The 21,562-nt window shown below is 47.6% G+C and overlaps 1 pseudogene; it reads left to right on the forward strand.

The window, feature by feature from the left end:
• Positions 1–3,985: 3,985 nt before the first annotated feature.
• On the forward strand, positions 3,986–5,230 carry LOC149750336 (neurexin-3 pseudogene; annotated as a pseudogene).
• The last annotated feature ends 16,332 nt before the right edge of the window (positions 5,231–21,562 follow it).

Here is a 21,562-nt window from a genome sequence, read left to right on the forward strand (position 1 = left end):
ACAGTCCAAAAAAGAAATGGAAGGGCTTTAGGAGAGAATGTGGGCAGACCATAGGGTGTCAAGTGTAGATTAACCCAATTCTGATGTTACCAGTCCTGAAATCAGATTCTACCTGGCGCCTGTGGGAGAGAAAGCTTGGTTTTCCTCGGTTAGCCTTTTTGACTCCCCAAGATGCAGGCAGGGCAACGTCAGTATCTCCAGTGCTGGTCCGAGCTGGAGGGGAGGACTGCCAATCTGATGGAGGAGGCTCAGCAGGCGGGATAGAGTGGTCACCCCTAAGCAGGCTGGGTAAATTCCCATGATCCTCCTCACAGCAAGTGGTCCTGGGCAGCTTAGTTCTTAACTCGTGGGTTACCCCAGATCACTAGACATGTGCTGCTTTGTCCTGAGGAGTCATCTGAGGTGGGCATCCAGGGAAGTGTGGAGGTGCAGGATTGCCGTCATTGTACAAAGCGGGGTGGTGTGGAGGCCACCGCGTGGGACAGAAGTCAGATGATCCTCAGCAATGCTCTTCAGCTTCTGTTTTTACTGTTCATTCTTCCTGTACATGTTTCCTGAGCTCCCACTCCATGCCAAGGCCCTGTGGCAGCACCATGGTGAAGCAGTCCGTGCCCCCAGGTTGCGTCCCACGGAGCTTCCAGTGCCTGGACTCTTTATCACTCTACTTTATGTCTCTAAAGTACACTTTCCCCCACTACTTTGTGATGCCCCTGAAGGCGAGAACCATGTCTTACTCTGCTTAGATCCAGGAGTGGCTGGAAAAGATCGGAGCTCAATAAGTAGTTAGATTGAATTGAGCAAGTCATTTAATTTCTGCAGACGCATAAGAGACTTGCAGGGGCCCAGAGGTGAGCTGCCATCTAGACCAGTCTGAAAGCTTCTGGAGCTATCTATCCACTTAGAGGGATTCCCATCTCCCTGCTCATCCGTATCACTGAGCCCTCCACCTGAATGTCCTTGCCTCCCACTGAGGGTCCCACTGGCTTTAGCCATCTGATCCTGGGCCTTGCTTGAGCTGCACTCCTTGGTCTAAACGGGCAGGACAGGGAGTGGAGAGGGCGGTGCAGCAGCCAGGGTGGCGTCACTGAGAAAACACTTGCCCAGGCCTCTGGGGCTCACACGCCGTGGGCTCCATCACATACCACGTGATTTTTACATTCCCAGCTCATTAATATTTCCTGGCTTGGGAAACTCCTTTGGAGAGGCTTCGTGCTCATGCCTGCCTTGCTCCCCACTCTTCTAAATCAGATGCATGATAGGGGGAGGGGGCAGGGGAGCTGCTGTCCTCTGAGCACATTCCCTGAAAGTGGCCCCTTTTCAAAAATTTGATGAAAAAAATATGTAGACATGGCAGATGTTAGGACCAGAAGAAGCCCTCTTTGGGGACAAGCATCTCCTCTCTCCCCTGGGATGTTGCCTTTTGCCTTGGTTGGCATAACTCACCTCGTACAACGATCACGTTCTTAGAGACTAGGTCATCACTCATTCTCTAGCTGCCTGATACCCACCTCACCTCTGGCTTCATGTCTTCCACTCACTCCACTCCAATAGCACCAGCCTCCTTGCTGTTCTTCAAACATACCAGCCTGCTCCAGGCTTAAGGCCTTTGCACTGACTATTACTTCTGGAACATTCTTCCCAGATGTTTATGTGGCTAATTCTCTCACCCTCTCTGAAGACTTTCCTTAAATCTCATCTTCTCAGACTCTGATTTGTGATGTTTGCCTATTTCTGTGGTGTAAATATTCCTAGCATAGTTGATTTCATGCTACCAAAGTGTCATCAACCAGCTCAAAAATTTCTGAAATTTTAATAGTTGGTTCTCACGTTCCGCATGAGTTGGCACCTCCACACTGCTGTGCCCATGTTCTAGTAAAGCATCCCTTGCACCCCTGGAGGTGCCCATGCCACACTTTGGGAAACACTGCATGGACAAGACCTTTTATACAACAGAGGCTTTCCTCATGATGGATTTAATCAGCCTCTTTTTGGTTGGGCTTGCTTATTCAGGGGAAATAGGTGTTTGTTCCTGCTTAAGGAACAGTGTTTGCCTCTTCAAAGCAGGGGTAATAACTAGCTTTGCTCATGTGGTCATTATAAAAATAGTGGACAGTGGTCTGACAGAGACCATGGTGAATTATCAAACATGCCTGTTAATAGGCAGCAACTTGCATAGCTCTTGGAAATTGCACTGATTGCTTTCATGTGAACACAGAAGTCTCCACTCCGCTATGTGACCAGATCACCCCCTTGACTGGGTGCTGGTGCATTTCCAATCAGTATAAAACACGCATAATATGCGCTAGGTCTGTGACATTCCTTAACTGTTCATTTGTTGTCCATTCTGCAGTTTTTTTAATTAAAAAAATGTGTCTTAATATGCTATCCCCACTTCACAGACATGTGCACACTCACACGTACAGACACTTCTTCTCGTCCCTTCCTACCTAGAAATAAGGAAGGAAAGAAGGTAGTGTTTATTGTTCATCTATTATGTATGTAGCCTCATGCTAGAATCTTCCAATACCTGATCTCATTGAATCTTCTCTCCAACCTTGGAAAAAGTCTTTTATTTTCTCTACTTTATAAATGAGAAAATAGAAACTCAAATAGATTAAGACATTTTCTCAAAGTTCCACATACAAGAACTAGGATTCACTCAGCCTCTTTTTTTTTAAGGCTCAAAGCACGTATTTTTTTCAATAAGACCTTTCCCCCAACATTTAGTTAAGAGATGAGTGTTTTTTGCTCATTACTCACCTTCTGATTTATTTTCACTGATTCCTATAAATATTTCTCTCAAAAATTTAAAGGTGAGGGTCTGTCTTAGGGTGCCTACACCAAACACTGGATTGTCAAACTGAAAAAGAAAAATCTAAAAAAAAAAAAATGTCATTTTCATGTTCATGTCTTTTAATAGGTAAACGAGTTAAAATTGTCTGTGTGTATTTGAGTGTATAAAATGTTAGCACTTATGTTAAAAATAAATTTTGTCTAAGTGACCCTGTGATATGAATATTGTAAAGGTGTACTGATATGGCTTTGGGGGTTTTATACTATTTTTGCCCACGGAAAAACTGAGTGCATCATTAGGAACTGAGCTTGGGGTCCTGATGTGGCTCTGGAAGACCCCGGGCCCTCCCTTCTGTTTGAAGCACCAAGCACTGTGGGAATCATTAGAATAGCCTGGCTTGCAGTCAGCACTCCATCAATATTCGTGAAATGGGATGCAGTCTTTTCCTGACACGTGGCCCTAATCTTTGTTTCCTTCTCCCCCACCCTCCCCTTCATCCTGCAGGTCTTTTCTCTGGAGTCCTGGGAGGCAGGTCATGGGCAGGACTGCCTCTGGCCTGCACCATGAAGTCTGAGCCTGCTTCCACTCTGCCCCCGGCCCTGCTCTGCCTGAACACTCAGCTTCCAGCTGCTCCCTTCCCCGCAGCCCCCTGCTGCTAGGAGGCAGACCTTCAGGACTGTTCCTTGTCCTGTTTCTACCTTTCACCTGACTCACCTCACTGCTCGCTCCTCCTCCATCACGGCCCCCCTGACCCCAGCCCTCTCCCCGGCCTCCCTGGCTGGGGTGTTTGGGGGTCCACCGGGAGGACGGCATTGTTGAAGGCTTCCACCTGCCGTGCACTTTCTCCTCCTTGAATCACGGCCTCCGGATCCACATGGATAGCTGAGATCTTTTCTTGGAGAAAGACGCTTTGCACCCTCACTTTCTCAACCTGACTGTCCTCCTCTACTGCTGCCCTGTCTTTCCCCTCTTTATTGAGTTTCTTGCTCGTGTGCGCATCTGCGGCTGTCTTGTTCACTTTCCTCCTTCCTCCCCCTCTTGATCTTTGTGCGTGTGCCTCCTTCTCCTTGTGTGTTCTCTGTCCCCCACCTATCTCCTCTTCCTCCCTCCCTTCTACTGCAAAGGGGGATTTTCCCCCGAGGGCTGTTCCCTGCCTGTCTGCCCCTCCGGGGCTTGATCCCGGCAGCCACGATGAGCTTCACCATGCACTCGGTTTTCTTCACCCTGAAGGTGAGCGTCCTGCTGGGGTCCCTGCTGGGGCTCTGCCTGGGCCTTGAGTTCATGGGCCTTCCTAACCAGTGGGCACGCTACCTCCGCTGGGATGCCAGCACGCGCAGTGACCTGAGCTTCCAGTTCAAGACCAATGTTTCCACGGGGCTGCTCCTCTACCTGGATGACGGCGGCGTTTGTGACTTCCTCTGCCTCTCCCTGGTGGATGGCCACGTGCAGCTCCGCTTCAGCATGGACTGTGCCGAGACCGCCGTGCTGTCCAACAAACAGGTGAACGACAGCAGTTGGCACTTTCTCATGGTGAGCCGTGACCGCCTGCGTACTGTGCTGGTACTTGATGGTGAGGGCCAGTCTGGGGAGCTGCAGCCCCAGCGGCCCTACATGGATGTGGTCAGTGACTTGTTCCTCGGCGGAGTCCCCGCAGACATACGACCTTCTGCCCTGACCCTTGATGGAGTACAGGCCATGGCCGGCTTCAAGGGATTAATCCTGGATCTCAAGTATGGCAACTCAGAGCCTCAGCTTCTGGGGAGCCAGGGTGTCCAGTTGGATGCCGAGGGACCCTGTGGTGAGCGTCCCTGTGAAAATGGTGGGATCTGCTTTCTCCTGGATGGCCACCCCACCTGTGACTGTTCTACCACTGGCTATGGTGGCAAGCTCTGCTCAGAAGGTAAGGCCCTCTTCCCTATTCCTCTATCGCTAGAGGCCCACTTGGGTTGGGTAAGGACCAAGACCCCTGACGGAAACCAGCTCTATCATTGAAGTGCATCTTTAGCTGCATGTCAGATTATTGCGTCCCTTTCCCTGAGGAGGTGGTAGAAATCCTTTGCTTGCTCTCAATGGAAAATCCATCAGAACTCAGCAGCAGAGAATCCTGACTACTCAACCATGGGCTCCTTACGCAAATATTTGGCTGTACTCAAAAAGCTAGATAGAGTAGACTACAGGATGTGTGTCCCAGCTGAGTTCCTTCCACCGCAGTGCGGCTTAGCAGGATGAGCCCAAGGTGAGAAGTCAGACAGAAATGGGCAAAGTGGTTATCTCCGTCCCTCCTGATCCCTTGAGAATTGGGCCCTTGGGGATAGATGGGAAACTCCTCATCACTTCTTTATCATCCCTAACGTAAGGAATGCCTGTGCAGAGAAAAATGCGGGAGATGGACTCCAGGTCCACACTTGGCCCTGCTGTAAATCCAGCCCTTCAGCTGTGCCCCTCCTCCTGCAATCTTAAGGAAGGTGTCTACCAGGTGGACAGGGCATCTGGGGATGGGACTTCTCGCCTCCTTGTTCCAGCACTAGGATTTTCCACGTGTGCTTCCTCTTTCCTGTCCTCTCCTCTCCTGGTGCGAGAAGGCACAGACAGGAGCACTGTCCAGCCAAGCCCCCAGGGGAGGTGGCAATACTCAGCCTGGCCTTGGAGAACCTCCAAGTTCAACTACAACTTCCCAGGGGGAGGGAAGGAGGGATTTATGCCCAGGGACTTAGGCTGCCCTCACCATTTTCACCAAATTCTGACTATTTGGGATTAGGAGAAAAGTGGTCTAGACTTTACTTTGACAGATACTTAGATTCCAGATTCCTGGACTCACTGAAGGCCTAGATTTCAATACCTGTTGAAGTGACAAAGTGACCATATGGGTGTGTGTGTTGGGAGGTTGGGATGAGGAAGACGTAAGGAAGTTACATCGCCTCCTATCCTTTTAGAGTTAAGCCCTCTGTTTGTTTAGAGATGTTTGTGTCACCGTCCCATGCTGGTCTCTTCATGGAGGTGGTGGAATGTGACTCTCAGCCTTGGTAGCCCGTTAGGATCACCTGGGGGAATTAAAAGACTCTCAGGGGCTTCCCTGGTGGCACAGTTGTTGAGAGTCCTCCTGCCGATGCAGGGGACACAGGTTCGTGCCCCGGTCCGGGAAGATCCCACATGCTGCGGAGCGGCTGGGCCCGTGAGCCATGGCCGCTGAGCCTGCGCGTCTGGAGCCTGTGCTCTGCAACGGGAGAGGCCACAACAGTGAGAGGCCTGCACACTGCAAAAAAAAAAAAAAAAAAAAGACTCTCAGGCCACACCCCAGACCAATTCAATCAGAATCTCTAGGGGGCGGGGTTCAAGCATTTGTATATTTTTAAAGCTCCCCAGGTGATTCCATTGTGCAGCTAAAGTTGGGAACCAACAGGTCAAGGGAAGTCAGGTAGGTGTGGCCAGGTGAGTGTCTTAGTGCTGACTCCCATGATTTCTTCATTCAGGTGATGCCCCACTGCCTTGGGATTTGTAATTAAAAACAGTGTCTGTAGGTGTTCCTCAAACTTTCCCAGGACTTCCCAATCCCTAAAGCAGGTTGTGGTTGATATGAATTTTAGCAACTAGTAGGTATTACAATTTTTTAAAAAAAATCAAAACAAAGTTTATTTCACAGGTGATACATTCTGGTTACTAGGACACTTTGGGGATCTTGTTGGGAGCCTCCTTGTAGGTCAAGTATGGGCTACCTTGAGTGCCTCTTTCCTTTTTTGGGCTGGACATCATACCTCCCTTCCTGTGGGTGGGCTGCAGGAGAGGGAGATGCAAGACATGCATCTCATCCTTTTTTGGCTTCTGTTTTTCCCCATTGAACCCACTGGAAGAAGGGTTGGGGAAGAGGGGTAGAGGCAACACCAACCCACAAAGCCACTTTGCGACTGTGGTTACTGAAGCACTTATCACAAGCAGGTCCCTCCTGGAGCTGACTGCAGTTCCAAAGCTTCTTGGCTTTGGAGAAAGTTCTGCCTGAAGATGCTGACATGATCACTTGTTTTCTCCTTCACCCAAAGGATCTGTTCTGTTCTCAGAATTTGCCTTGGAAGTCGGCATTCTTCCTTTCTAGGGACCAGGGTGTTTGCAAGTGTGTTGTTAACTTGCTGATTATCCCTGATTGCATTTTTTGTGTTTAAAAAGAACTCATTTCCTCTGGGCAGGTTTGGATCAGCACTTTTCTGCAGGAAGAATCTCTATGCTGTATATGTATACAATTTCTTCTCTCTCTCTCTCTTTTTTTTCCCCTCTGGTTCGGGTGTGTGTGTGTGTGTGTGTGTGTGTGTGTGTGTGTGTGTGTGGTCTCCAGAGGAATCTCTTCAGAGCAGATGAGAGGCAGTCAATGTTTTAATAGCTAAATACAATATGTATATTTTAATAATAGTTCTTTCTGTAGGGTTCAGATCATCGCGTGGCTATGGACTGACACCTCTGTCTGTAGAAGGCAGACACACAGCCATATTTCATTATTCTCTTGATACGTAATACAGTAAATAAACTCTGTAGTAACTAACACCTGGTTGGTTTGGAGCAGTGCAAAGTTTGAGGTGAGGATGGATGCTGGGGCAGATACCAGAATTTATTGTTGGTGACTTGAAGCCTGTTGATCCTGGTAATTGTTATTATGTCTAATCAATCACAAAAATAAATTTCAGGCTTTTAGAAAATACCCGTTCTCTCCACACACAGTTAATTTTTAGAGTAAGCAGGGAAAACTCACCTGTAAAATATGAAGGGGAAAAAAATCACAGCTGCTAAGGGTCAAGCAGATCTGCATAAAACAAGATCAATAGCCTAAATAAATGGCTTCCCGTTTTCCTAAAGATAGTGTAAAGTGGGTAGTGAGGATGCATCTATTCCCTCGTCTCTCCCCCATTTTAAATTGCAAATGTCACAGAACTGAAACCAGGGGACTTAGTGCCAGCAGCGGGTCCTGTGTACCAGGCATCTGATCGTCCCACTTTGCAGGATGGGCCGTGCCCTTTGATTGTGTGAGGGCTTCATGCTTTAGCAGTTCAAGAGCAGGAAGGGCTGGGAAGGCTCCTGCAGCTTCAGATGGATGTGGTCGGGGCCTGTTGGAGGCGCTCTCTGCGGTCCATTAGCTTCTAGCATGCTGGCAGTATTGATGTTTGCTCGGCCCGTCTGGCTTTCCATGCCTCAGTGGCTCCAGAATGTCTCCACGCTGCACCCCAGGAAGAACGCACAGATGGGCCCATCTCTTCTATTTGCTTAGGGCTATTTTGATCCCTCGTTGGGTATCTTTCCTCGGTAAGACCCACAAGACACCGGAGATAGTTGCTGTGGGAGAGTTGGGTTTAGGGGGAAGAGCTATGGACACAGTATCTTCTGTTTCCTGGGGCGAAAGGCTATTAGCTGTGGCTGCAGACTGAACTCCACACAGCCTACTTGGGAAAACTTCATTCCAAGACTCCCAAACCAACTAATGGTCACATTGAACATTCTGGCACATGATGGAGGGAGAAGGGGGTCCCAGATTTTTACTTCTAGTTGTGATGTTTATAAATAAAACGTTTGGGTTCTCAACTTCAGATTTGTTCGAGTTGACTTTTAATCTTTTTAAACGACTTTAAAATTATGCATATCTGGTTTGGGATATAGTCCAGCTGCGGTGGATCGTGTTCACCTGGCTTCTTCCGTTTAGTCCAGTCTGTCCTGTTTTGGGCATCCCTGAAGCTCCCTGGGCAATAGAGAGGTATCCCTAGTGCCCTCCAGAGAGCAGCCCCCTCATGGGTCATTGGGAGTTTGTCATTACCTTGAAATGAGTTTAAGCTTGATTGTTTATTTTTAAAACATCCTTAGTTATGAATGTGCAATTTCTCAACAGTCTTACAGCCATGAAGAATTGATTCACTGCCAAGGTGTATACATTTCAGTACCAGATTCTCTAAAGAGTTCACTTAGCATGAAGTCAGCCTGTTGCAGGTGGGGTGGAGCCAAGGAAGGATGGGGAAGCTTTCCCAGGTTGATCTCTACTCTCACATCTTAATACACGGGTCTACCTATGTCACATATCATTTGTATGTCCATGTTTTTAGGTTAATTCAGTGAAGAGACATGAGGTCCTCTTCAGCTGGCAAAAAAAAAAAAAGTTGGTTCATTGTCTGCTGTCTTTTCCTGCTGACTTGGACAGGTGCCCAGACCAAAAAGCTGCTTGCTTTGAGTTTCAGCGGTTAAGTTTTCAGGTGTTGGGATCCTACAGTGAAGTACAGTTGTGGGTGTGGGTGATAGTGGCCAGTCTTATTACAAGCACACGGTTGTGTGGTACCCACTAGCCTCCCATCCCCCATCCCTCCTGCTGTCTGAAGCTGACATCCTACTCAGGTTGGTTTGAATGATGGCTCAACACACGACTGCATAGCCTTGGTATGCCTTCCTGAAAGTGAATTTCAATTCGTTCTCTTTTTACTGAGAATCTTGCCTGTCTTCCCCCATTTCTCAAAGCCAGAACTAGGACAGAAAGGTGTTCCAAGAGAAGGTGCTTACCCCGGAGGGTTTACCAAGAGCCAAAGACATTGATGCTATAGTTGAGGTACGGATGATTGCCCCAGCTGGATCCTCCTGTTTGGGGCACTTGCGTAAAAAATACAGTCATTTCCCAACGCCTCCCCCTTGCACCTCCTGCCGGAATACGCACGTGGCTTTGTTCCTAATTTAAGTCAACCCTGAATGGCCTAGGAGGGGGCAGGCAGTAGTAAGTAATCAGGAGTAAAGGCTAGCTCCTTTCAGAATCCTTCCCCCTGGTGTGCAGAGACAGAAGCACAGAAGCAGGGAGGACTGCTGCTTCTGAGACTTGATTCCCCACCTGGTATTCAGGCTTTAGGACCAGCCCAGCTCTCCACCGGCCCAGCCAGCCAGCCAGCCAGCCAGCGGGGGCTGTCGCTAAACGAGCCTGAATAGGGGTCTGATTGCTCCTTTCTCCTCCTCTCTTTCTGATTACCCAGTGAGATTTCCTGGGTATGCTGTATGCTAAATGGCAGAGCAGCCGCCTGCCACTTGCTCCAATTATCCCTCTTTTAACTGCGAGGGAAGAGCAATTTTTTTACTGCCCCCCCTCCCCCTCCACAATAGCATCTCTGCCTCCTTTAAAGAAGTAAGACCCTTCTTCCTAGTCCCCCCTTCAGTGGGGTGACAGCAGCCTTCTCCCTTCGCATAGCCTGCACACCAGCTGCTGGCTGCAAAGTAGGTGGGCCTTGTGTAATGCTTTGGTCCATATTCAGCCGCGTTGAGGGTCGGGCAGGCATTCTGCCAGAACCCTTCCAGTAGCAGTGAACTTGCATTTGCATTTGGTAATGAAACACCACACGCCCAGCGCTGGGGGGCTAATCATCGAGTCCCCATCTCTCTTTGCAGGCTGTCCGGGAGAGGTTTCCAGTTCCTGGAGCAGCTGCCCTCAGCTAGGTATTCTCCCTCCATCACAGGGCAGAAGAGGTGGGGTGTGGGCTGTGCTTGGGGGATGGAACTAACGTGCCCTCCCCGATGATGACTCCTATTGCCCCGGAGTCACTGGCTCTGCTGTGAGTCCAGAACAGTGAGGCCCCAGAGGTGGAACTGGAGTGAGAGAGGCTTTGGGGCAGGGCTCTGAAGGTCAGGTACCCTTCTTAGACAAAAATAATAATGATGTTATTATTGCTATTATTGAGTACCACCATGTGCCTGACATCCTAGGTGCATTGTCTCATCTAATCCTCACAGCGCTTCTATGCAGTTGATATCATTAACTAGCCCTATTTTACAGATGAGGAAACTGAGGAGCAGAGAAATTTAAAACTTGAACAAGGTTTGCTGGTTAAGAACATGGCTTCTGGAGTGAAAGAGATCTGGACTTAAATCTAGGCTTGTCCACTTACACGTTGTCTGTCTTTGGAGAAGGTTTTGGAAGCTTCGGCATCCTTATCAGTAATAATAACAACAACGGTAATAATAGCATCTAACAGTAATAATAACAACAATAATAATAATAGCAGCTAACAGTCACGGGGCACTCACCCCGTGACTGCTCTGTATTAGCCCTTGTAACACTCAGAACCACTCTTGACACGCTGTTATTATTCTAATTTTGTAGATAAAGAAGCTGAGGGACAAAGGGTAAGTAATTCCCCCAAGGTCACACAGCTCAGAAGAGGCAGGGCTGGAGTTTGTATCTAAACAGTCTGGCTTTAGAGTCCACACTCTTAACCATTGTGCTATCCTGCCTTGCAGCAAAGCAGGGATAACAAGAAGTCATACGTTAGGGAGTTGTTGAGAGCATGAAATGAGATCAGACATATAAAATTATCAGTATAGTCTCTGGGAGAGAATGAGTCCTGACTCTGGGCTGTTAGCCGCCTGGTGGGTGTAAGAACGAATTATGTGTCGATTTGGTTTCATAGAAACCCGTTGAGCTACCCCCACCTCTGCCATTTTCCTTCATCCCAGTTTGAGAAGTGGCAGAGAGAAAAGGAGGGGAATTTCAGGAAAGTACAGAATCCAGTCCCATCACCATTTTGCCCCTGCCTAAGAGCATGGGGTCGCTGCCAATGGTTGTGCCCTTTGGACTGTATTCAGAACTCTTTGCCTGCAAATGGGATGTTCTGGTCCCCACAGCATCCCGATGAGGTAGGTAGGACAGGCCTTACCATCCCACTGAATAAGTGAGGAGCCCCAGACTCAAGGTGCCGTTGGACTTGTGGGTAGACAGCATGAGGGCAAGCTTGGATGCTGCCTATTTGGCAGGTGGCTCTGGGACCTGCGAGCCCAGATCTTCAACACAGCATTTTATTTCTGCTTCTGGGCTCCCTTCATGAACATAAATGGCCTGTGTGTCCGTCGTGAAATGGAGCAGTCATTGCCTCCCTGGTTGCTGATAAGCAAAATGTCAGACTCCTGGTGCAGGAGGTTATCAGCTTGGTCAGTCCCAGGAGAGGGAAAGAGAGGATGTGAGAGAATGAGAGAGAATGAATGAATGACTATTCAACTCCCACCCTCAAGACCCTGGTTTGAAATGAAGTGCCTAAGAATGGACCTGTGGGTCCCGAGGGAGTTGGAGCACGGCTTCCCTACACTGGAGCATCGCTGGACAGCACGACCTCTTCAGACTTACCTTTAGTTTCCCAGGTACCAGGAAGTGTCCAGCAGCCCACCCAGGGTTGGTGGTAAAAGGTGGAGCTCCTGGATTAACCTTTCACACTTCTTGCTCTCCTGCTGACTCTCTTCCCAGATAACAAAACCAAACTCCCTTTCTCTCTGTTTATTCTTCTCTTCTCTTTTGTGTGTGTGGGAGGGAGATTATTACAGAGGTGGATTTGCCACAAAACTAAACCTTACATGTATCTTCACTTGCATGGGTCCCTTCAAGGCCCAATGCCTAATACTGTATTAGTGATTTTTTTCTTAAGGAATGCCCAGTATCATAAGCTTCTGGTCCCCACCTCTGTGGATCTGCCTCTGTTAAGAAGGCTTGTTGCTGCCCAGTGACAGCAATGTTGCTCTGGATGTATGAGTGATTCCCCAGTGACCGATGACCCTTCATCACAGACGCATTTCCCTTCACTTCATAACCAACAGGGCAGGAAGAGCCATGTCGAGGGAGTGTGGGAGGATGAAGGCATGTAGGAATGTTGTTTGGGGAGCTGTGGTGGGAGCGGGGGACATCTAGGGTATACGGTGGGTAACGAGGGTGTGTTTAGAAGTGTTTGCTGTAGATTTAGAGGAACCAGTTGGTGTTTAAACAGAGGGAGCATCCTGGTCCCTCCTGAAGTTGGGATGCTTGGTTTGCCGTGGCTCACTGAGGGGCTGTGTTACAGGTGACAGGCTGTGGATGACAGAGGAGAGGGACAAAGCGTGGCTCTACAGGCCTGTCTCCGTGATCTGTGTGGGAACTGACAGTGCCAGTGGGTTGTCATTACAGCTGTTGTTCTCCAAAAACTGATGTCTTTGGGTGACCTATTTAAAAGCAATATGGGGGCTTCCCTGGTGGCGCAGTGGTTAAGAGTCCGCCTGCCAACGCAGGGGACACGGGTTCGAGCCCTAGTCTGGGAAGATCCCACATGCCACAGAGCAGCTAAGCCCGTGTGCCACAGCTACTGAGCCCGCGCACCTAGAGCCCGTGCTCCACAACAAGAGAAGCCACCGCAATGAGAAGCCTGCGCACCGCAACAAAGAGTAGCCCCCGCTCGCCTCAACTAGAGAAAGCCCGCGCGCAGCAACAAAGACCTAACACAGCCAAAAATAAATAAATAATTAATTAATTGAAAATAAAATGAAAGCAATATGGGGCCCCTTTAAATGTGTCATCATCTATATCTGCCTTCAAACCTCCACTGCTGTCCACAATATTCCTACATAATGTATTTTACAAAGTTAAAAAAAATTTTTTTTTTTTTAATATCCAGGAACCAGTACCAGTAGCTTTTCAAAACAAATTGATCTCATAGTCATCCAGCCAAACTACCCAGCTCCACTCTGTGATAAAACTTACTTTGCATGTGGGCCTAAAAATTGTGAAAGCTCTCAGCTTTTCAAGGAGGAAATGCAGTTCTCTGGAAGGGTGTGCAAGGTCCCAAAGAGGGTGGGGATGAAAGAAAGGCGGGGACACAAGCTGTAGGCAACAGGAACTCCTGGTTTAAGCTGTGAAATGCATTTAAGATCCTTTCGGTTTTACCAAGGCTGTTATTTAATTTCGGTATCTTTGCACCTAAGAGGACAGCTCTGGGGAGCTTTTCCTTCAAGTTTCTCCGTGAGACTCTATGCATCCAACCCTTTTCTGACATTTTGGCCTCTCGCCTGTGGATTTGGTTCTCCTGAAGTGGTCCTGTTTGCTGGTGCGAAGTCTTTGGGGGCCAGGATCTTGATAGTCCCATGGCTGTTGGCAGTGTTAGGGCTGGTGTCTCCACTCTGGCAGGCAGGGCGTTCTAGGCAATTCTGCAACCTCTCCTCCAGGTATGACTGGAATAGAAAAAGTGCAGCGAGAGAGTGTACAGCTTGTATACTCAGTAGTTGCTTTCAAATAAAAACGAGTGCCCCACTGCAAGGAGGGACGAGCAAGGCTGAAATCACTTCTCTGTGATTCAAGCAGTGGGAAAGGGCTCGCCAAACACTCACGGTCTCTTCCTTCCTCCTCATTCTCTCTGCCTTCTTTCCTCTCCAGAAGGGGTCCTGTCTCACATGGTTAGCCTTGGAGGGCTGAGGGAATGAGGAAGAGTGGGCCTGAGGGTGTTAAGCCTCTCACCCTTCGGATTCTGAAAGACTAATGATCATTCCCTCGCATATTTGTTTGATCTAGGTCAGGAAAGACAAGGCTGGAGTTTAGGCTGAGGCAATGTGCTGTGAGTCCTTCTTTTAAGGAGACACACTGAAATGCGGGGGGACTCTGATGCTGTGGGAGAAATCCTCTGTGACGGATGAAGCACAGATCCTGTGACCCATGTAGAGGACAGTAGGACATTTATATCACCTTCTAGCCATGGCTTTGCTTGTGTAATGCACTGAAAACCAAGGTGCATGTTAAGAATCATGGGATAGGGCTTCCCTGGTGGTGCGGTGGTTGAGAGTCCGCCTGCCGATGCAGGGGACCCGATCTGGGAAGAACCCACATGCCGCGGAGCGGCTAGGCCCGTGAGCCATGGCCGCTGAGCCTGTGCGTCCGAAGCCTGTGCTCCGCGGCGGGAGAGGCCACAACGGTGAGAGGCCCGCGTACCGCAAAAAAAAAAAAAAAAAAAAAAGAATCATGGGATAATATGTTTGGAGGGGTCTTTTTAAAAAAATTGAGGCATAATTGACATATTAGTTTCAGGTGTATAGCATGATATACAAATTCGATATTTGTATATATATTGCAAAATGGTCACCACAGTAAGGCTAGTTAATATCCACCACCATACATGGTTACACAATTTTTTTTCTCGTGATGAGAACTTTTAAGATCAGTTCTCTTAGCAACTTTTAAACATGCAATACAGTATTATCAGTAATACAGTCACCATGCTGTACATTACTGGAGGGGACTTTAAAGGTCATTGGGTCTATTCTAACTATTCATTTCCTATCCTCTTCTCCACTGTATAAGACATCTCTGCCCCACCCCCCACCCCCCAAAAAACCCCTAGTCAACTGCAATGGCCGGGGCTTGGTACTTTTCAAGGCATCCTGATGTATCTCTGATTATACTGAGCATCAGGGAGCCCTTCCTACATGAGGCCAAGGTCTGCTTCTCAGACACTTCCTCACTGGTCCTCGTTCTAATTAAAGCAATCTGACCTTTGCCATGGGCCATGTGGGTGAGGGGGATGGGTAGGTCATAACATTTCCGGATGATGCTTTGTAGGAATGAACCCTTGTGCAAAGTAAAATTCATAAGGGATTCTCTAACATAGCACTAACAGTATACACGCCACTGAGTGACTTAGAATTGACTGCCTCTGGTTAACCTTAAACAACGTGGGAGGGATTGATGTGGGAAGAGATTCTGATGCAAGCAGGTGATTCGTGCTCCAGGCATTTTGTTCCTAGGGGGCTGCACTCTGAAAGATTCATGGTTAGCCCCATCTCTCTGGTTCTATTATCTGTGCCTCATTTCATCCCCCTAAGATGTCCCATCTTCCTCCATATTCAGCCAGCTTTTCAGCATCTCTGAATTTCCAAGGTGCCCCCTGGAAATCTCTAATGGCAATAAGCAATAAGATAAGTTCTAGAATGCTATGGGGTAGAGGAAAATGGAATTGAATTGGACTTGCTTTACAAGTCCATCGTGGTAGCCAGGGTCAGACACCCCAACAGACATCAAGGTTTTGCTAAAAAGCCTAGTATGATGCTTTAAAAAAAGATAAGGGTATGAAATGAAGTAGCTATTCCTGGCAACTGGCCTTGGAAGCATATGCCCTATTCAAAAATGCTTCCTACTCTGCCAGGTTGCCTTGGGTATCCCATGTTTTTGGCACTGTTGGGAAGAAGTCTCCCAGGGAGAGGATTAGGCAGGGCTAGAAGATGTTGCTCCCACATTGGCATGGACTGGAAACCTGCCAAGCAAATGCCCTCCTGCACTCTAAAGGGGATGAAGCTATTCTTGGCTCTCAGCCACCTCCCCATTGACAGTCATTTTACTGACGCTGCAGCAAAGAAAGGAGAATTTGTCTCATAATTCATGGTTTAAAATAGTTTACTTTTAAGAGCAAAGCCCACAGCCATCCTTTTGAGTCCAAGCATTAAAATATACTCAGAGTCACCGACTTCTGTGCAGTCCCGTTGTCCAGCCAGGTTCTATGTACTGCATGCCTGTGCAGGGAAATGGGCATGACCATCTCACATAGTCATGTGGTAATTGCCACGTGGGAAGATGATTGGGTTTTAGTTGCCGTGGGAACTTTGTTGTTTGCTCATCCTGATGTTGTTTTCAGCCTTGTGTTAATTCAGATTGGAGCTATTTTTTCCTTGTGTAGAATATATAACCAGTGGGCTACGTTTTGATGTGTCTCATGGCTCCCTTTGGCTTTCACAACCTTAATGCAAGTTGCAGTAGCTCAGCTGGGTTTCCTGATTCCTTCTGCAGGAGTGTGTGCGAGGAGGAACTCTCTTTGAGACCTGTAAGACATGAAACCATGGGAAGACTCTGTTTCCCTTTGTTAATGAATGTTCCAGGCTTGTATGCTAAATGGCATGTCCCTGGTATCTGACAGAAAGCAGGTGCTCAATAAATGTTTGTTACCTTAATAAAGCACACTCCGTGTGGATGTGTGTGCATGCATTTCATGTTTTGTATGCATGCCTGTGCATGTGCTCACTAACGTGTGATGGATGGATGCAGGTTCCCATCAAGAACGTGAGCTCAATAATGTCTGTTTTAATACATTGATTACAGCTATGACTTGGACCACAGTGGCATGGGCCACCATTGGAAATACCTTCTTTTAATAGGAAAAGTGCCGTGTTTGCTGTGGGGCAGTTTTCACAGAATCTGTGTCAAACACATGTACATTCCACTTGGTTTGATCTAGTTGAAGATGAACTAGCAAGACTTTTTTTTGTTTGTTTATGAGCCAGTGGTTTCCTGTAACAATCATAGACAGCAGCCAGCCTGGGACCATGTAAATGCTTGTGGAATGGCTGTTTGAGGCAAGCTCGTTGTTGTCACTGGAGATGGAGAGGCCACATTAGCTTGTGTGGATTCCCTGGAGAAGAGGAGGCTCACTGGGGACAAGATTATTGTCCTCGGATATCGGAAGAGCTGCCATGTAGAGGAGGGAGTGGATATCAGACTCGAGGGTTGAAGGGATCAGAGCTACAGAGGAGGATTTCTGATGCTTAGAGCTGTTGGGCCATTGAATGCACAGCTTTGCCAAGTCCTATTGCTGGGAGGGGTGCAGTAGGTGCTGGAGTGACACCTGTCAGAAATGTGTGCTGGTGTGTATGTGCCTTCAAACCAGGGACTCCATGGTTGTTGGGGTCTCAGCAGCCAGGTCTACCCTTATGTTTGATCATGTACGTCCTCTGCAGTTCAGGGATGTGGAAAGGTTATTCTCCAGATCAGTGGCCTTCAAAAAGGGGCACATGCAAAGACCACTTGGGGGGATATAGGAAGGAAACAATTAAAATGTATAGTTAACTTATGTGCAAATTATTTATAAATAAATATACATCTCTCAGGAGAACATGGTAAAATTATTTTTCCTAATGGGGAGTTGGTTCAGAAAGCTTTGGAGGTCACTGATCAACACTCAAATCTACATTTATCTCTAATTGGTTATAGTTACTCGACCTGCAGGCTCGCAGGTTTCAGGTGGAGGCTGAGCCCAAAGTGTTCTGGATGCCAGTGGGATGTGTGTTGGGCTCCTCTACTCTGTCTTCAGCTCTGTGTGTGGTGGTCTTGGTTGACCTGGCCAGGTGGCTTTGGAGAGTCCCACGGGAAGTTACTCCAGTCACACCTTCCTCTTTCAGAGGCCTCACTGTTTGGAATTATTGATAATATCTACTATCTCAGAGCTTTTTTCAGCATAAAAAAATCATAGTGTTTGCTGGGGCAACTTTGGATTGTGTAAGAGAACAAAGTCTTTGAAGTATGTTCAAGCATTTGCAAAGCAGTCCTTGATGTATAATCATCTATTTGTTGAAATAGACCATCTGTTTACTGGAATAAGTGAATTTTCTGACACTCACTGAGTGAGTGCCTGTCGTCTACCCTTGAGGATCTTATGGACTAGTTGCGAAGGCTGTCAGGCAAAGAGGTGTTGTACACATTAGAGTCGCTAAAATACCAGGTGGAATGTTTGTGGAGTAGCTCAAAAGGGGATGTTCCACCTGCTTGGGGTATGAGGGTGTGTGCTTAGGCTGGGAGCCAGGGGTTGGAGGACATCTTACAGTGCAAAATCTTAGGCTGGACTTGGAAGCTTTAACTAGCAGACTGGGAGGAAAGGGCGCTCAGGGCAGCCCTATGAAGCAGCAGGCTACTCTTGCTAGTAGTTTGCAGTAGTCAATGTGGCTGGATTAAAGGGCTGAGGCCCATGGAAGAGGAATATGAAGAGTGCGTAGGTAGCGCGGGTCTTAAATGTTTGTAAGGACTTGACTGTAAGATTTGAATTTTAGAAAGATGGCTCTGGGGTGGTTTGCGTGAAGGATTGATTGGCAACTGGAAGGCAGAAAGCAGGGGGGCCAGGTAGAGGCTACTGTGTGGTTTTGGTGAGAGAAGAGGCAGTACTGGGGGAGTAGTGATGGAAGAAGGGCCAACTGCAGAGATATTAAGAAGAGGCACTTAATAATTGGAAAGCAATGACCTTTAGTGGGTTTGGACTCAGGCTACCTGGCTCTGACACATACTAGTTGTGTAAACTTGGGCAAAGGACTTCACTTCTCTGGGTTTCAACTTAAATGTTTGTGAAATAGACGTAATAATAATGCCCACCATTTCAGATTGCTTTCAGGCTTCAGTGAGATATCACACATAGAATACTTAGAACAATGCTTGGCACACAGTAAGCATTCAGTGAATGTTAGCCGTTGTTACTAATTATTATTAATGATGATGTTGATGATTGAAAAGGGGAAAGAGGAACTTTGATCATATGCTCTTTTGGTTGTGGGTATAGCTAGGAAAGTCAGTGGGAGGAGCAGATTTGGGGTGAAGGTGGGAGGGGGTAATAATACATTTTGGTTTGTCCATATCCCTCCCACCTTCTCTTCAGAACCTGTAGGATACCTGCAGGGAGATGTTCAGAGGCAGCTGGGGGCAATGGTTTTGCGAGGGAGGAGGATGGGGCTGGGCAGATGTCAGGGTTGTTGTTGTAGGGGTGAGGGAAGGCTGGCACAGGAATGAGGTTGTCCAGGCAAGGAGTCTAACCGAGAGGAGAAGGAAGCTAAACTCCCAGAACCTTAATATTTAGGATAGTAGAGGAAAAGGAATCCACAAGATAGATTAAAACAGATTACCAGAGATATAGAAGGAAACTAGGAACAAAAAAAAGTTCCTTAGAATTCTTTACTGGGCAATGAATGAAAAAATATACCTTCTCAACCTGGTTGAAGTTGGGGCATGCATTTGAATATAATAAAACAGCATCGAAAGATTACGTAATTTAGTTTTAAAAACTACTCACGTTGGTCTTTCTTCTGCCTTCAATTTAGTGAGATCTGTCCATTTGAGAAAATTTCTACAAATGGAAATTTAAGTCTCATATAGAGATGATGAACCTGAGGGTTTTGGATGTTCTGCTCATGAACATGATAGAATTTCTGGCTCCTAGAGTGTTAGAATCTCATGGGAATCAAGAGCTCAAAGATCTGAAAGAAACAAATCCAGAAGAGTGAAGTGATTTGCCCAAGATCAGCCAGTTGGCGTTCTGATTTGTACTTCGTGTTTCTTTGGGACCATGTGAGCTCAACATAAAATGCTTTAGCTACATTTTTCTTGGAATTGGGCATATTGAACTCTCAGGATACCAGCGGTGACACACAGCTCAAAGCCACGCACCTTCTCCTGGGCTTGGGGAAGAGATTCCTCTCACTCTGGCTCCTGTGAGCTGAAAGAGCAAGATCCCCTAAACTGGAGGTGCTGGAAGCCCCTGGCTCAACAGCCAGTGATATAAGTACTGGTAATTAACTCACTGTGGTTTCTCTACCTCTGCCCAGGGTGGGGCGCTTGGAAAGGAAGCAAAATACTTTCTTAAGGGCAGCAAGGCTCGGTTCTGGTTGCCTGCTTGCTGCCTTCCTCCCGTCTCCGACTCTCTGGGCCCGGGGGTGGGGATCGTGTGTGTGTCCATGCTCCAAATGCTCGCTGTGCATCATGGTTTTCCAGGAATTTCAGGACACAGGAATTTTCGCCCAGCTGTGTTGTGTATTGCTGTTCAGCAATCTGAAGTTGCTTATCCAGCGTAAGTCAGGATGGGGAGCCTAGGGAGGAGGGGGAACGCCTCCTAACATTTTTCAAAGCAGAAGAGATTGAGGTGTTAGGGGCCCAGCTGGCGCGTGATGAGAACCAAGAAATGGAGCATACGTGAGCATGCATGCTCACATGAAATCTCTTACAGAGACCCAGGGATGTTGTTCGAAAGTACCTCTCCCACCCCCTACGACATGACACACTGACTGAGGGCCCACTATGTGTCAGGAGAAGCATTGGGGGTAGAGTGATGAACCAGACAGTCATGCCTTCATGCCACTTAGTCAGCCAAAAGCAATAATCAAGTGATGGACGCTTTGAAAGGAGAAGGAGAACATAACCGTGGGCTCTGTGCTTTCAGGAGTCCCTCTTCACGCCTGGCAGAGCAAAGACTCTGTGAAGGTCAGGGGTGTGATTAAGACGCTCCAAGGAATTACAGGAGGTCCAGGGCTTTTTCTGGACCCAGTGCTCAGGCCGGCTCTCCTAGCCTGAGTCTCCCGGCCAAGGATCACAGGTGAAGTCCGTGGATTTAGGGCTGAGTTTAGCTTTATGCCCAGTTCTAGTCATTCTTACTGAGTATGGCCTCAGTGATGCCATTGTAATATCATGGAGATCCTATGATTTATCAGCTGTCTATTTGATTGACTAAATTTAATAACAATGGTGATGATGAACTAATTCTCGTGAAGTGCTTTCTATGTGCCAGGCACTGAGCTAAGTGCTTTCAAATGTGACTTCCTTTGATGTTCCCAGTCACTCTCACCAGGGAGGTTCTATTGTTTTTCTGGTTTTCTAAACCAGGGAACGAGGTTGAAAAGAGAAAGCAATGTATCTGCCTAAGACATGAGTCTGGGCAGTTGGATGATCTGGAGTTTGAGTTCTTATCGCCTCACTGTGTCCCCTCTTCAATCTGGCACTGAACGGTGGCTTCTGTGGCTATTGAAGACCCAATTCCATGCTCTGCTGGCCCAACTGGGGTGCCTCTAGCATGCAGGGGCACTGCCTTTCTTCTCTTCACTAACCTGTCTTCTGACTTCTCCCTCTCCTGCACATGACTGACTTTGATCCCAAATCAGGCACATGTTGCAAAGAGGGACATAAAAACTGTCCTGGAATTCCCCCTCCCACCTCTCCCCGAGCCTTTATCCTTGGTGTCTTACTTCATCCCATGAGCTGTAAATGAACCATGAACTACTTGCACTGGAATCCCATATTTTCTCAGTCTTTTATAACCCACGGTCTCCAAGTCATTTTGTTGTTGTTGTTAGCATAGTCCCACTACCCAAGAGGCCTTGGTCAAGCTTTGGTGGAAATCTTTTGCTTGTATTAAGTCGTAAAATGAATACTGTTACGATTTGCATATCCAACCCCAGCACATACATTTTTATCAC

Source organism: Delphinapterus leucas, chromosome 2 (genome assembly GCF_059928025.1).
Source record: "Delphinapterus leucas isolate spDelLeu-1000000601 "Yukka" chromosome 2, BTC_Dleu_Yukka2, whole genome shotgun sequence".
In the NCBI taxonomy this organism is placed as follows: Eukaryota; Metazoa; Chordata; class Mammalia; order Artiodactyla; family Monodontidae; genus Delphinapterus; species Delphinapterus leucas.